Genomic DNA, 17593 nt, shown 5'->3' with positions numbered 1-17593 from the left:
ACAGCTACAAGTAAATCAGTGGCTGGGCAGGGCATTGCTAGACAAACAGAAATTACTGGTTTGTTGAAAGTGGGCAGACTGTAAATCCCTACAGGTCAGCTCTATAAAGGGATGCATGGACAATACTATATTTTCTACTGGAAGAGAAAACATTCCTCACTGGTTTTTTTTCTCTGCCCTCTATCAGTTTCACTCAAATGCCAAGCCAAGACCAGCACAGTTTCCTAGTGGTGGAATATTAAGAGGAGCCTCTCACTTTCTCTAATGGCTATAAATCTATCTGTCATACTTATGAGTTATATCAGTTTCTGATTATGCTTCTTTAACTCCAAGGAACAGCCACAACGAGGACATCAGGGAACAGGGCAATACCTGTCTTTGGTTAAGTGTGCAATGGTGTGGAGAATTCTGCTTTCAGACAAAATACAGTGCCAGCAAGCCATAAATTTTGGAAAAGGAATTTTCAAACGCATCTCCTATGGAAGTGGAGCCAGGGAATTACTAGAGGGCACAGGAAAGCACGTCCAGTCAGCAAGGGGCTATGTCACACACTGCCCTGTCTGTCTCGATTCATTCCACCAGTCTAACCCTTTTTCACTTAGTCACCTCTGAAATAATTGTGTCTAATAAGTTCGTGAGTGTTGCTTTCTCAGATTAGGTGTAACAGCCTTCCTAACCCCATTACAAGTTAAACAGTTACTCACGTTTTTTGCTGATCCTGATAGCAAACCCATTAGGGAACACCTGCCTTATGGACAAAAGCTTCTGGCCTGATTGTTAGCTGCACTGGGCGTGCAGTATGCACAAGATGCTGCATTAAGATTTCAGCAGCCTTTCACCTCTAAGGTTTTACACAAACTTGAGAATGGGGTAAAGGTAAAACAAGAGAACTCAGTGCTGCGTAACTTCTGAGTAACTTTACCAAAGCATGTCATCTTACTAGGACTGCTTGAGCAAATTGACTTACACTGAAGGACTGAAAGTTCAGACTGGTTTTTGGGCTTTGCTTGCTGATGGACATAGTACTGATTGCTTCAAGTTTTAATCTCTACGCTAAAAAAGCAGACATGATTATCTCTGATTATTAAAAGTCACCACTTTGCTGAGGAGCAGCTAATATCTCCTGGAAATCCTTTGAAAATACATAAAGTTTTCAAAACTTTCTTAGCTCATTTATGATATAGCTATACATTTTCCAACAAGGAAAAAGGCTAGGGAACAATCAGCTGATTGCTGGATCATAAACTGAGCTGTATTTGAAAGACAGTTTGGTGTAAATTGGTTGTGTTTATAAGCATATTCATTTAATCCTAATTAATCATATTGATTGAAACTGATAAAACAGTCAGGAAACAAAATTAAAAAAAAACCAAACAAACTGTAAATCAAATAATTTTAGTCTCTTGACCCTGGTATGTCATCGAATAGCCTCAACATGGGCTTTAAACTTGATGCTGTTCCATCCATAATTATAGACTCACTTCTAAAGCAAATTGGAACAGAAGAGTATAACTTAACAAGTGAAGTATGGCAAAGGAGATGTTCAAACCTGAAGGGGGCGGGGAATAATCAGTGTATCAAAGGAGCAGTTCCTGAACAGCATCAGCCAATGTTTATTAAAAAAAGCATTGTAGGACTAAAGGCAAAGAGGCAGCTGAGGTCGTGTTTTGGCTCACTATATCCAAATGAAGCAATTTCACTGTGATCTAGCCATTCTACTGCTGGCTTAAATGTCTTGTAAATAAGTTACAAGCAGACCTACACTCAGAATTGAGACAACAAATCTCCTTTCTCTAGATACATGATACAGTGACCATCTTATAAGATTCTTCTATCGACTATCTTTTCATAAGAAAAGAAATAATACACCGCAAATCCTGCTCAAGTAGCAGAATGATTCCTCCTGAGTTTGTTGTTAAAAGCACATGCCAGGAAGTGCAGCTATTGTTTTCATCTCTCTGTGAGAAGGGGAGGGGCTGTGTAGAGATGCCTCCATACCACTACAGCCAAAACTGCATCAATCTGCTGTTTGCGAGGGGTCCCACTCCAGATACTTAGCACCCATATAGTATTTGGGAGAAGCAGCCCTCTAAAATCATAGAGAGCAACAGCAGAAAATGGAACGTATTTAGTGCCCTTATCTTAAACCCTCCACAGTCACACAGGACATGTATGCAGCCTGGGGCTTTGGTCCTGCTATTTATATGAGTATTTAAGAGACCAAACCGTTAGAGCTGTGCTTACTTCTAAAGCACACAGACTATATTAATTTATCTACGGTTAACATCTACTGTTTTCTGTTATCAGACAATAGATTGTTTATAGATAATTAGATTACACTTCTAGGAAGAAAAGGCCACACAAATGTCAGGATGTAACAGCTCTTACAATTCAGTCTGTTGACTTAAAAAATTTGAGAGTATTTCTAGACTGTGGAAAACCCTACTTACAGCAAAATGTCCTTGATAATTAGCAAAGCAGCAACCACCACAAATAATTCTCATCCTTTTGAAATGAGCAGCCTAATTGGCTGCTGTTGTTGTGATTTGTTCAGGAACTCTACTTAGGAATAAATGACCTTTAAGGCACTGCAAGAGGTCAGGAGTTTCCACATAAAAGATTGGCAGAGAGAAAGACTGAGAGAAAAGATGTTCTCTTTCAAACAAGATTACCACCAGTACCAGATTCTAATCAGTCTTTGCATATGTGCTGTGCAGGAGGGATCTGTTTTCTCAGGACATCACATTCACAGTGCCTGTAGGAAAATTTCATACTAGAATGTTTTTTCATTATCATCTGAGACACATAGCACAATTGACTGTCTGATATAAGATAACATATTTGATGGTTAATACTCTGTCTGAGAGTAAACTGGAAATTCTTTTTAACTAATACCTGGCACTCTTCAAAAAGTATACAGGAGGTCCTTGTCTAAATGATCCAATAAAGTTGGAATTCCTAGTTAGCATTAAACAGGTTGCATATATGACGTACTTTCTTCCATTTAAGTGGAGATTTAGCATAAAAAGTTAGCTCTGATGGGCCCTGTCTCCTTTTGTCTCATGGTTCCCTTACTGCAGCTGAACAAAAAAAAACTAATTTCCAACCTCCCTGAACCCCTGCAAGTTCAGACTCAAAAGCCATAAAGACTAGGGATTCAGGCAGCGTTACTCAGGAAAAGAGTCCAGGTGACCAACTTACCGTGGTCAATAGAAAGGTCTGAAGAAGCAGCTACTTCTGATAACAAGAATAAGAAAATAAAATAGCATTTTGGAAAATGTGTTTGTATTGGAATAATATTAGTACAGTTTTGCCCTTGCTTTAGCCACTTTTGCTTAAAGTAAATACTTTGGAAATGAGTTACATTAAGGAAGATCCTTGCTCTTGTTTTCTTATATTTCACCCAGATTTTTTTTTTTTTTTTTTTTTTTTAGCCTGTAGCAAAACCTTCATTTTACAGCTGTTCAAAGCAACTGGAGAGGACACAGAAATGTCCCTGTTCTTTTCCTTTCTGAGAGGAGAAACTGATACAGACATAAAAAGGTTGTAAGCACAGAGTTAAAAAAAGAAGAATGTCTTATGCTACATTTAGCATACGACTGTTAAGAGTAGATACATGAAATTGTAGGTAGAAATTTCTGCTAACATTGAGACACCTAAAGTACGTTGAAAACAACAGAAGTCACAGTCTCAGACCCTTCTGAAAATCCAAAAGCTCACGTATTTCTCGATATTAGCTATCATTACAGCTCTTGCCTAAGTACCCTGAACAGAAGCAACCTCTTGTTCTTGTCCTGCACTTTCCCTTATAACTTCCAGTTTTCCCTCCTGAGGCACTAATGAGCTCCAGCTGCATCACAGGCATGCTGGCTAAGTCCTGTGCTCCCGACCTGGACCACCAGAGCTTCCTGACTCAATGCATCTCTGCAGAGCCACTGGGGCTGTTACAAACAGGCTGCTCTCATTTATAAATTGCCTTCTTATCTCTAATTGAACATACGCCACACGCGTAGTGCTTGTAATAATTATTACCTTTACAATGGATTGCAATTGACAGGAAGTGTACAATGAATTCCAGTTCTCTACACAGCTATTTTCTGTGTTTAGCAGAAAAAGCTGAAGACTGGAAATGTGCCAGATGCATTGTTTGACCAGATGTACCATAAGATCTTATGGAACCCTGCAGAATAGTGTAATGCTAAAAGAAAGCTAAAGCTGCTTACTGTATGGATTTAACAAGAAGAAACATAACAACACAAGAAAATCTTGATTTCTGCAAAAGGAATTACACTACCATGTCTTTTAATCTGAATTTCTTAACAAAATCCCTCATTATATGACTGATGTTCCTGATTACTTAGCTATGCTAGAAGAATGTTAATCTGTGGTCTCTTTACATGCAGCTCCCCTTAAATTTATGTGGAAATGCTGTAATCGTTTCCTCTCTTTTGTCTGTGAGCTACATTATGGATGGTAAACAGCTAGAAAACACTGCTACAAGTAAACTGGTAGCAGTAGACTTTATAACTATGGTGTATCAGTAATTAACTGCATAATTTATGATTCATATTATAAATTAGCTGCTATCACATCCATAATACTGAAAATATTGGGTGTTGTACATAGGAATCTTGTTAGAATATTCCGTTTTATACTTCTTTAATCTCTATTTTTCCTGGTTTTGCATATCTGCTTTAGTGATTCCTTGACTAAGAAGGTGCAGATTTATTCTGGTCTCATTAGTTCCCATCAAGCATGTGTCCCTTTGTCATCAGCATTTTGTAATGAGTACCATATTCTAGTATCTTACACACACACCCTGCTATGACTAAAAATAGTATTTTGTATCTATGAAAAAGAGATATTCTCTTGAAAAACAAAGGAAAATAACTTTCCTTCATTTTGCTTAAGCACAGGAATTGGAAAATACACATGCTCAAATGTAATTCATACCCTGAAGAAACCTAGAACTGTCGTGAAAGCAGTATTTCTACAGTGAAGCTCATCTTGTTGAAAAATGATGTCTTTTTTTTATGCTGGTAGGCTAAGGAGCATAATGCCATATGCAAACTAGTTTCCAAATGGCTTCATTAAAGTTTTTACAATCTGTTTAAACATTAAACATTTTCTTTAAATATTAATAAAGTTCTTTGATTGTTAAGGTTATAGTTTACTCTCTACAGCACAGTAGCAGATGCCAGCAGTTAGCTAACATATACCAATTAGAATTAAAACCTATAGGCCAAAATCTCATTGGCATATGGAGAAATATGTAATGGAATTCCAAACTGAGACACATGCTGTAGTTTCTTTGAAAGGTGCCCTGAATCACAAATGAGACTCTCATATGCCTTCATCTGTGCAGTGGAGTCAAACTGTATGAAGCTGTGTAAGCTACTGCAGAATCAAAAAGCTGGTTTATGTAATTATACTGATCGTGTAATTCTGCTTTGTACACACCTGTTATTGTGTCTCTCTCTGTCTTCTCACAAGAGGTTTGCAGAGTGACCTCTGAAACATTTCCCTTTACTATGGGTAGCTAGCACTTTTACCTAGTTTTTAAGTCTGCATCCATGCAAAGATCCAGCCTTATACCCCACCTCTGTAAAGCACATCTAGTTTTGTGAAAAGAATTTCCTCTGAGTATGTAGGCTGTTAAATAAAGTCCCTTCCTAATTATTGCCACCCTCTTCATCACTGCAACTGTGGAATGCATAGAGAGACAAAGCAAATCAAAATCAATCTAATCCTGGGCTATGAACATATTCTTGCATGATCAACATGTAGTGCTGAAACAGAGCAGAGTGCAGTTTAACATCACATACTTAGAGTATATATGTTTACCTTTAGTTTAAATCATATCTTATTCAATTTCACTTACAGTAATAATTTTCTCTAACTTTGTCTGAAATACTGACACTTCATAATAACGCATTAGGTGATTTTAGTACAGGATTTATCAATAAATTCTCCAGTTATGGAATGAACCTCTAGAGAACATCATCTGTTTTATATTTCTGTGCATAGTACATTATATACTGCTAAATCGGAATGTAGTAAAATTATTGAGCACTTAGGCTTACATAGCTTTTAATGTTGAGGCTATTATTAATAGGTTCCTTCGTCATAACCCTGTGTTGCCTTACAGTTGCATGAGCATGTCAATGCGTTCATAATGCTCTTACTGTGGGGACATTGTCTTTGGTAAAGACATTAAGATAGCTCTTTCTTGCACGGGTAGATAGGTTACATTGTGGTCTTTATAGAGCATCAGACATTTTGTCACAAATGTGCACTGACCTCGCCGTAGGCAGTCTACATCATTTGGGAGCTAGCAGCTTTCCTGATGTTTCGAGGCCCCTGCTTCCCCCACAAACGGCAATGCTTTCATCCTGCCCGGAGTCGTGGGGCAATGGGAAGCCTTAAGGAATCCAAGCTGTTGTGTGATTTCTGACATTACCAAACTGCCATTGACAGAGATCCATTCTTGCGATCTGAAACATGTTTTATATATCTCTCCTTTTCAACTTACATGATTCTTGCATGACTGCTGATCCCTTACAATTCTCTTTCTAGAGATATCACCTGCAAAACTCCATATTAGCTAAAACACTGAACAAAAGCTGTAGTCTAAACTTTTTAAAAATATGTAGCTAACACTAAAATTTTCACACAATAAGCTACAAGAAGAAAATAAATACATGTAAATAAGACACTATAAAAGTTAAAGCACTTGCCAGCATCCTGTCTTTATAGCGACTGCACAGCTGTGTTTCCATTACGTGGTTAATGGATTTTCTACCTTCAAAAGAGACATTTGTACAAAATGGTACCACAATGCAAGAAATACTAATAGCTCATCTCTTTCTCATGGTGCCATCTGTGGAAATAATTAAAGGCTAAAAAGCCCTTTGTCAAAATCTTTCAGATTAAATGTCTAAATCATGAGTAGGATTCAAATAAGTGCCTTGTCTTTCCACACGTTTTGATACCTATCTACTCACGTTCACCTAATACAATGAAAATAGCATGCAGGTTGGAGCATCTATTTCAAGATTTTGACTTTTAATTCTGCTTCAGTCACACTAATTTAGGGGAGTGTTGACCACCCTTTGCCTCCAGTGAACTTGAGAAGAGTTCCGAGTGTTTGAGAATTCCAAAGACGTTTAGCATCCTCAGAAGCACATATTCATGTAGTGACTAAGACTTTCCTTAAAAAAACATGTCTCTCTATGAAGTGGCAGATGATACTTCCCTATTCCACCCACCTTCTGCTTTCCTACAGATTCTTATCAGGAGCTATTTTTAAGGTGCATTAGAGAATGACTAGTTGTATCTTTTCACTAATGATACTTGATTTTATGTAAAATAAAGAGTGTCCTGAGCTCTCCGATTTAAGTACAGTTGAAAGTGTATCTTAGTTTAGAATTTTTAATTTCTTACTGTGCATATTTCTTTAGTTTTTTTTTCTCACTGCTACCAGTTGTGAGATTAGTAAAACTTCATCAAGGAGACTACTGTGATTTAGTAGACCTGAGAACACTGGAAATCTTTACAATACTTTCTTCAAAAGCTTCTGTTGGTTTCAGCCAGAGTCACATTATAGCCAGATGCAAACCTGTCCTATTTCAATTAATTATGAAACTATCGTTTAAATTCAAATAGGCACAGGCTCACTTTGGATTTGTGTACGCTTACTTTGGGGGCAAGAATACACCTTTCATTCTTGGCAATCTAACAACATCCATCTGCTGTAGCTTTGGTAGCTTTGACATTATTAATCTTTGTCCTGTTTATGTTTAATAATACATATTCATCTCCGTTGTCTTTTAGACATACTATTGGTGTATGCGTGCCCACGTAGTCACTCCATACTATGTAAAATGCACATATAATCAGCGCTGATAATTTCCTCTCTTTAATTTTAGGATCATCTTCTCCAATTATCTTTCATCTGCAATTTTTTTGATGTATTTCACAGGTACAAATGCAGGGTGTTAGACAGCCCTTCACCACAGGCAATTATTTACTCACAGTGGAGGTACCAAGGTTGCAGCTGCTTCAAAGCTGACTTGTATTTGATGATAGCTTTCTTGTGTTTTATCCACAAGATGGTCTCTTTTACTATTTTCAAAAAGTACATCACCAGCCAGTATCTGACATTTTCTGTATTTAAGAAACTGGACCTTTCACAATGTTCAAGGAAATCCCCCTCATGTTCTATGTCTTGTTTATCTCATCCCCATACAGTACACACTCTAGATTATATCTTTAAGTGTAGAGGACTGTTGGATAAGAAAAGTCATGTACTCCAATACTTAAAAAAAACAGCATGACACACAAAAACAGAGTTGCTATTCACATTTCTAGGTCTTTTTTGTCCGAATGAATCATCAATTCTTGAATAGTAGCCTACTTCAAGAGGCGAGGAAGCCGTTTAAGGATGATTGTAGAAACAAAACAAAAAAATTCCCCAAATTTCCACCCTAAACTTTGCCATATAAGAGCAGATCAGCAGACCTACTAATACAGTATCCCTCTTCAGAAACTGATCCTAGAATCTGCAAACTAGTTGCAAATACTGTCGAACGTAACTATAGCAAGCATTCTGCCAAGGTAATGTAGTTAAAAGTCAGCTCAACAGCTATAGGTCTTTAGGAGTAATAAGTGGAGTTTAACATCATCAGGATCTCATGCTATTCAACACCAGTTAGAGCAAGAATAGTTCTTAGAAGGGAGGGTGCTCTCCCTAGGTTAGAAAGAGGTAAGGTCTTGCGTCCATTCCTCTCCAGCCTCCGTAAACAGACTTGTAACAAAACAACGTGTGTGAGTGTGTATATATATATGTAAAAAACCCTGAACAACTAGCTATGGCATAGAAAGTAGTGAAGTTATTTAGTGCACACAATTTTATCTTAGAAGAGGCACTGAATAGAAACAAAACAGGATGTCATCAGAAAAACACATGCAAATACTGCAAATGTTTTCTGGATTAAGCTAAAGCAGTCTTTCCTGATTTATGGTTCTACAGCATTTTTCCACACAAGTGGTTTTACAGACTGTAAAGGGAAACATCAATGTGGGTATACAAAAGCTGCAATATAATTTCTATAGAACAGGTGCAAAGAGAGCATGTATTTATCCTGTAGTATGTTGGATTTGCAGTAAAATGGAAATCCTATAGTCATGAGCATCAGATAATTTTTTTTTCAGTCTTGATCCTTGCTGGAAAGCATGAAGAAAAGACATGACAGATATCACAAGAATCTTTTTTTTTTTTTTCTTCCTTGGTTGCTAGTTCCTAATATGTCAAAGACTAACTAAATTTCTTTCTACCACCCAAAACTTGGCAAGGAAAGAAATTGTTTTTATGAATACACTTCAAGAATTAATATTAGAGAATATTCCCTCTCAGCAAATTGAAATTGAATAAATTGCATTTGTCCTACTTAGAAATTGAATTGATTGCTTGAGGTTAGGACTATGGTGGCAAGTTACAGAAAAAAAAAAACCACAAAAACTTGAGAGGGGTGAAAAGAGGAAGATGAGATTGATTTTGTGTTTTACTTTTGAAAAATCAGCAGCAGTTCTTCTAATTCTAACATAAATGCAGAAACACAAAAGTTGTATTAGTTCACTGCTATTTTGAAGACAACTAGATCACATTGATAACATGACTATTTTTCTTTGACCAAAAGGAGAACAGTCATGTTTTAAAGCATCTAAGTCTCCTTTGTTAGCTGAAATTGGCTTTGGCAAAGCCAGAAATTGTTTCTTTCTTTTGCTTATTTTTTTTAACAATTGTTCAATATAGCTCTAAACTGTCAGTGCATAATGTCCCTGACTGGGGGACCTGATTGGTGATGTACTGCCACAGAAAGATACTTTCCAAAAAAGCATCTTTTGAGTTGTTCAGAATTGGTCATAAATTTAAGCTTCATTTTTATTGATGTTGTTATTATTTTGCCGCTTTTTTAAAGTCTTTTTTTCTCCATGTAGTTTGTTCTCTGATTTCAGCTTTATAATAGTACAAGAAGAGCTTTATAATCGTACAAGAATAGCTTTATAATCTTAGACAGTATAGGCTGTTCATACAGCCTCTTCATTTTCCATTACCATAATTATCCCCTCTATCAGCAAATGGAACGGCCATCGATGTTCCCCAAAATTTCCAAATTCATCCCTTAATACAGCATTTCTAGTACTACCATTAATTGCTGACCAGTCAAATGTTCTTTATATCCATTCAGACAATTTTCCAGCTACAATCTTATGCCCCATCTTGAGCAGAACCCTTCCTTAATACTTGCAGAATAATACGGTACTGCTAAAGACAACGTGGAGAGCTTTAACTGCAGTAATCCCTGAGCACATTGTCTTGATACAGCAAAGCGCTGATGATTCCTCCTTCCTTTGTGCCTGCAACTTCTCACTTCAAGAATTTAAGATAAATAAGCACTTTGAAAAACAGTTATTTCTAGTTTGTGAAACAAATAATAACTTGGATGACAAGCTGTAGGAGCAACAGCATCATCCTCTCTGTTTTGGCAATACCTCCCATTAAAGTGTCATTCTTGGGTTATTTTTAGGTACAACTTAATGCCTGATGTGTAATAGCAAAAGTTGGTTGTGCTGCAGGAAGGAGATATAGCGATCTAAAATGGTTCTCTCTCCTACAAACTGATGCATGTTTGAAAAAAAACCAAAGTTTGCAGAAACTCCCTTTCCTAAGCAACTTAGCAAGACTAATGATAGAATAATTAATTTTTCTACAGATAGATCTAAAGTCTGTTGAAGGCAACATATAAATTCTCAGGAGGCTTTAAATCTGGCTATACTACTACAAGTACATGCCAAAGCTGCTACTGCTCTCCATGCCTTACACATAGGAAATGAGTACAGTGAGTCTTAGATTTTGGTCAACTAATCAACAAAATCAAATAACAAAGTTCTTTCTGAGGGTTAATTTGAATCCTATAATTAATGATGTTGTCAGATTCATTGTAAATACAAACCAAACTAAGCTTCCATTCATCCCTGAGGTCAAACCTTTTTAGAATTTCTGAATGTTTTACTTTTTAAGTCATTCTCTCTCTGATTTTCATTGATCCAAGTTGCTTAGAACAAGGAAAATATTATAATTCAGCTGCCTAATTTTCAACATTTTTGGTTTAAACTTCTTTTGTTCAGCAAAGCTATTCAAGACCTATGGCATTTTTAATAACAGAAAGGATTTGCCTTGATGTCTGGAGCCAATGATTTTTCTTTGCTGTTGCTAGACAGAAGTGTATTCTGTGCCAGTAGTTTATCCAGCTTCTCCCAAGCTGAACTTTGGTAGTGGTGTATAGATTATGCCAGAAAGAATAATCCATATTGTGTAAATGCAAAATATTGCTGGCCTTTACTCTCCCTTGGTGCTGCTGTTTTCTTTATTTCTTTTTCCTTTTACTTTCCCAGTTCTTTCTCAGGCCTTATGAATCTTTTAAACCTCCCAGCTCTATAGGGAAATAGAAAGTTATTGTGTGCCTTCCATAAATCTGTTGGGGTGAAATTCATTGAATTCAGTAGCAAAGCCTACTGATAAAACAGTCCAGAATTTTGCCTCAGGACATAAAAGATCTTGTAAGAATCTCTCTCTGCTAGTGCGTTTGTAAGTTTACCATTAAATATGCTTGGATATCAAAACTAGCACCATAAACAAGTTTATATTCTATCATGAATTTGAGTTACTTTTGCTGATTCTTTGAACTAAGCATGTTATTCTAGAAATGAGCATTATATCACTATGCTGTGAAGATCCATTATAGCTGTGTTAAGGATTTCAGGCAAGAGGTTCAAATTCAAACCTTCTTTTTCTGATTTTGAAACCTCTAATGAAAAAAGAGAGAGATTTAATAAAGCAATTAGGCAGTAATAAAGGCTTGTGCAATCTCAGAAAAATTATGGTAGTTTGAATTCTCACTGAATTTCAATTCAAAATAGTTAGGGGAAGCAATTTTCATCGCTTATTGATTTATCAATATCCTTGACTTCATGGAACATTTTTGATAGCTGTGGTCTAATTAAATAGCATTATTCAAATATAATAAATTTTCTAACCATCACTAACATTGACTGCTTGGGATTTTAATAGCTCTGTCACCTTCACATCTCTCTCAAAAGTATAATCAATTTTACATCCTAGCTTCCAAGCTGCTGTTGGACTATTGAAACTCTCATGATGTCATGCAAGACTATATCAGGGCAAGATGTAACCCCTAGAAAGGTGGCATTCCTCCATGTTTCTAGCAAAATCACTGCAACTAGAGAAGGCCTGCAGGTGTCTGCAAGAGGTTGATGACATTACTTCAGCAGGTATTACATCAAATGAAAGGTTGTAATACTGCCATCAGTGAGTAAAATTCACTGAATTCTGCTGGAAGTTGTGGATGTAATTCAGCTTTTACTCAGTACCCTCGTACTAACATTATTCCCTTGAGATGAAAAACACTTTAAAATATTAGGATTTGAGAATTCTTACATTTTCCATCTCCCCAGTCATGCTCCTTTAAAGAATCCGATTTTTATTGCAGCTAAGTTTGGAACTTAGTGTATCCCATGATCCAGGTGCTCTACTTACTTATCTAGATAATCTCTTGAACAGTGAAAATTTAAGTAGTTCTATAAAATGGATCAAGTTGCAAAATCCATGTCAGGATAGCTTGTTTCTCTAATTGGCTTGAATTTAACTGTGGGGGTGGAGGGAAGAAAAGAGAAGAAAAAACAAGGCACTTTCCTTATCTCACTCAAAAGATAAAACTACTACAATTTTTATATCATACAAAGTTTTTCATCTGAGTTAAAATAAAACATCAGTATAAGACAAACTTAGCGGTTACAGCAAGGCTTAAGGTGTAGACAACCTGGATTGATTCCTTCCTGTACCAGTGAGAACTGAACTGCAAGCAGCACTTTCCAGAAGACTGTCCCAACTTAAAACTGATTTTTTGCATATCCCTCTTAGTACTTGCAATAGCTGAGAGTAATAGAAAACCTAAACATATTTGGTGAATGACGCGTTTTTAAATACATAAATATTATCTTGATTTTAATAGACATTTTTAATATCAGTCTCTTTTAGTATCCGCTTTTTACAAATACCAGTTTCAGTAACTCACTGAGCTAAACAGCTAAACCACGTGCCCGGTTTGCTTCTGAACCAGTGTGTTTGTAATTAATACTCTACTCAGCAATGCGTTGACACTGGTGATTTATTACATCTCTAACTTTAAAGCTATAAGCAGATTTATAGACTTCATGGAGAGGTAGAAATGACACATTACAAATAAGGTTTTTTAGTTTTAAACAGAAAAAATGTCTTATTACTGTGTATATATTAAAATCACTTCTAGTATAATTTTCTGGTAGCCTTGGAGAAACTAATGGGAGCACATGAGCACTTTAATGACAATTTCATTTAGAGTAGAAAGAGGTTAGTTGTCTGTGCAGGAGGCAAGGGATGGGAATTTATGGTTATAGACAAAATACTTCCAAGGACTTAATATCTAGGATTCTAATCCTACCCTTTTTCTTTTTCTTTTTTTTTCCCATGCAAGTTATCCCACTTGCAAGTACATATATTCAAAATAAAGGAAATTTTTGAGTGGTATTTACGCAGACCATAACGTGGACCTGGTTTAAGGCCATTCAGACAAAAAAGGATGTTTTTCAGAGACTGATGTGTATGGTGCAACTCTTCTTGGAACTCCTTGGGTGTCCCAGGAAATTATGAATTCCAGATGAAAACCTATTTCTCCTATTCTTCTTCTCATCAAAAGGTCTTGACATCTCATCTTTAAAATAGCGACAGAAACATTTGTGTGAAAAGAATGACAATTTGGGAAAATGCTTCTATGGAAGCTGTTTCTTAACATGGTTTTCAGAAGATATCTTTAGAATAAATTGTTTGCTCTAGTGGGATTTAAGCTGCACAGCGCTGACAGTTAAGTGCTTAATGGAGATCTCCATGTGCTCTGTATTACTATTGAACAAAACACAGAATCTGAAGAAACACTAAATAAAACACTATGCTGAATACAGAAATAAAAGCAAAGTCTGGAGGACAGTGGATAAAAGTTTTATGTTACATCTACAAGCACCATGTTCCAGGAAAAGGTATTCAGATATCACTTCTTTTGTAACAATAACTAGTTCTGAAGCAGTTGATATTTTTTAATATTTTTTTAACTCAGGGTAAGAAATTTGAATAGGCTGCACTCCATGAAGAAATGTGTCATATGAATGATACACTTTTAAAACAAGAGAGTAAACTATATGGGAAATACAGAAGACTCTGAATGAAGCTAACAAGATAGTTTTACCATTCTAAGGAGCTGAATCTTTCATAAGAAACCATATCATGGCTGTGCCTGGAATAGGAATGAGTCTGCTCTAAATTAGCTATTGAAATAGCACCTGGATTTTTGCTATACAAAGGAAGGAAACTAGCCCAGATTTAATCTTCTGGTAAGCAGGCAGTGCTCTGATAGTGAAAGATCAAAATACTAAGAAACTAGAGATAAGAGAGGGGGAAAAAAGGCAGCACAGTTCAGCACTAAAATTCACGGGGGGGAGGAAGAAGGATTTGGATTATATTTGCTCTTGCAAACAAACCAGTTGATGTCCAGCAATATGATTCAAGAACTACAACAGATTACAGAGTTGCATATATCTGACATAGACAACGTGGCTAAAAAGTGTTACGAACACTGTAAACACAGGCTGAGAATACTAATAGGCCTATGCTGGTGGCACAGGAAACATTGGCCCAGCAAGCAAAGGAAGTATGTGTTGTTCATGGTGATTGGAAACACATAGTCAAGAATTAGGGATTTTTCCTTTTAAGAATCACTTAATGAAACAATTTTAGAGGTTGGAAGCTGCATTGATGTAGGAAGAAACAGGATGCATGTAGCCAGAGGAGGTGGTAAAGTTATAGGAAAATGTGAAAGATGCACTAAACTGAATTTTCAAGAAATACATCAAGACTGCATCTTGACCAGATTGCTGAGAGACAAGGGAGTGAGAAGTTCAAAAGCAGTAATGTCATGAAAGCACTTCAGGCAAGAGTAAAACCTTGAATTTACTGTTGAAGATTATTGAGAAAGATCATACAGCAAAAGCAATGATATATAAAAATTTGTTTTCCTTCAAAAAACATATGTCAATAAAAAGTTTGAAAAATACAAGAAAAGCTTTTGTTTCAGAAACTGTGTTTTTAAAATGCATCGATAGTGGATCTACTTTACATTTCTTTAAGTCTTCAGTGAGGTTTTGTAAATGAAGAGTGAAATATCATTCAGCTTTAAAACTTCTGGAGCACCTTTATCTTATCGCACCAACTAAAGAATGCAGTTGTAGCTCCTCATACCAGTACCTTTCCCTCAAAACATTTTTATTTAGACACAAGTATATATATTTTTTACATATATGTATATGTGTGTGTGTAAATCCTGTCATGACACTCCTGATACATTTTTTTTAAGCATTAGAAAAAGTCTCAGAATGAAATTCCCACAAAGAAGTGGGATCATATTTGCTCCCAAAATGGAAATGTAGAGATTTATCATAGTAATTCCTATAGGTTACAAGATCCCATACTTTCAGCTTTTTGACAACTGGTTTCTCTCATTTAAATTGAATTTAAATAATTTAAGCAAGCCTACTAACTTGCAAATATTTATTGTGTTTGTTTTCATGTTGTTCAGCATTGCAGCACAAAATAGGGGCTAAGTGCAGAGTAATAAGGCCAAGTGCAGAGTCCTTCACTTGGGGTGTAAAAACCCCAAGCATCGCTACAGGCTTGGGGATGAGTGGCTGGAGAGCTGCCTGGCGGAGAAGGACCTGGGGGTGTTGGTTGACTACCGGCTTGATATGAGCCAGCAGTGTGCCCAGGTGGCCAAAAAGGCCAATGGGATACTGGCATGTATCAAGAATAGTGTGACCAGCAGGAACAGGGAAGTGATCCTGCCCCTGTACTGGGCACTGGTGAGGCCGCACCTGGAATATTGTGTCCAGTTTTGGGCCCCTCGCTTTAAGAGAGATATTGAGCTCCTGGAGCGGGTCCAGAGAAGGGCGACTAAACTGGTCAAGGGGCTGGAAAATAAAACTTATGGGAAGCGGCTGAGGGAGTTGGGGCTGTTTAGCCTGGAGAAGAAGAGGCTGAGGGGAGACCTGATTACAGGCTACAAATACTTGAGAAGGGATGGTGGGGAGGTGGGGGAAGGGCTCTTTACATTAGTGATGGGTGATAGAACAAGAGGAAATGGGTATAAGCTTAGTCAGGGGAGATTCAGGTTGGATGTTAGAAAGTATTTCTTCTCTGAAAGGGTTGTCAGCCACTGGAATAGGCTGCCCAGGGAGGTGGTTGAGTCCCCATCCCTGGCTGTGTTTAAGAAAAGGGTGGATGAACTGCTTAGGGATATGGTTTAATGGGGGATTAGGGACGGTTGGACGGGATGATCTCTAAGGTCTTTTCCAACCTAGAAATCTATGAATCTATGAATGTGTGCTTGGGATAATTGATGGTGCTGCCCTGGGGTCCGAAATATCTTCCCATATACTACTGACTTTTATGCCATTTTGCCTCTGAAATTTATTTTAAATAATGATTCTGACAGCTCTCATTTTTCCTTTGTTAGATATTAGTGAGTGTTATTGGATATTTCTTTTTAGAAGCACAAACATACTACAAAAAAATACATGAGCCCATTGAGATTGAATAAAATATCTCCATAGCAACATTCCAGATAATGATGTATGACTGGTAGTAGACAGACTGGCAAACTTTGGCCCTAATTCTGCATCCGCATTTGCTGCCATAGTCTTCTGAGCCCAAAAGTGTCTCTAGAAGTGAAAAGATCTCTTTTTCTCTCCTCTGTAGTTATTTGGCAGGAATGATTGATTTTTTCCAGATGTGGATAAATATGAAAATTTATTTTATTAGTTTTTATATAATCAGCTGCAAATGCAATCAAGAACATCCCCTCAAGGCAAATGAATATTTTGGCTTTGCTTGCTTTTTCACAGAAGAAATGCTACCATAATTATATATTTTAGGCTTGTTTTATAATATGTTTAAATGGTATCTTAAATAGTTCATTTTAAATTAAGCAATTGATGTGGATTTCCGTACAATGCAATAAAGTTTTCATCTGCAGGATAATACTCAAGGTAATAAAAAAGATCACACTATATTTTAAAGGCACAGGTTCTCAAAAATCTATTTAGGAAATTTTTTTTTCTCTGTTGGCATTAGTGTACCCACATCCAGTGCTGTATTATGCATAGTCACTTGTGTGATCAGGATCTGAGCCGTTTCCCAGGTTCACCTGTGTAAACATGAGTGAAGTTACATTCCCTCGGGTCACTTACGGTTTGCACTGAAGCTTGTATAACTTACTTGCTGTTTATGTATTTTATCAGTTGTCTATGTCAAGCTTTCATACACAAATCAGAGAAAAACTTGCAAGCAACTACTATTTTTAAAGCTAAAAGGCATCACATATACTGCATAGCAAATTAGATGGTTTTAAAATCCACCCTTGAAGTAGGT

At 36.7% G+C, this 17593-nt stretch overlaps 1 protein-coding gene across 2 annotated transcripts in view; it reads left to right on the top strand.

Annotated features, from left to right (window-relative positions):
• SLC9A9 (solute carrier family 9 member A9) overlaps nucleotides 1–17593 on the top strand; it is a 204946-nt gene that overhangs the window by 95897 nt on the left and 91456 nt on the right. The window lies entirely within an intron of this gene.

The sequence above is a fragment of the Tauraco erythrolophus genome, chromosome 11 (genome assembly GCF_009769465.1).
Source record: "Tauraco erythrolophus isolate bTauEry1 chromosome 11, bTauEry1.pri, whole genome shotgun sequence".
Taxonomy (NCBI): Eukaryota; Metazoa; Chordata; class Aves; order Musophagiformes; family Musophagidae; genus Tauraco; species Tauraco erythrolophus.
This window is presented reverse-complemented; position numbering and strand designations above follow the sequence as displayed.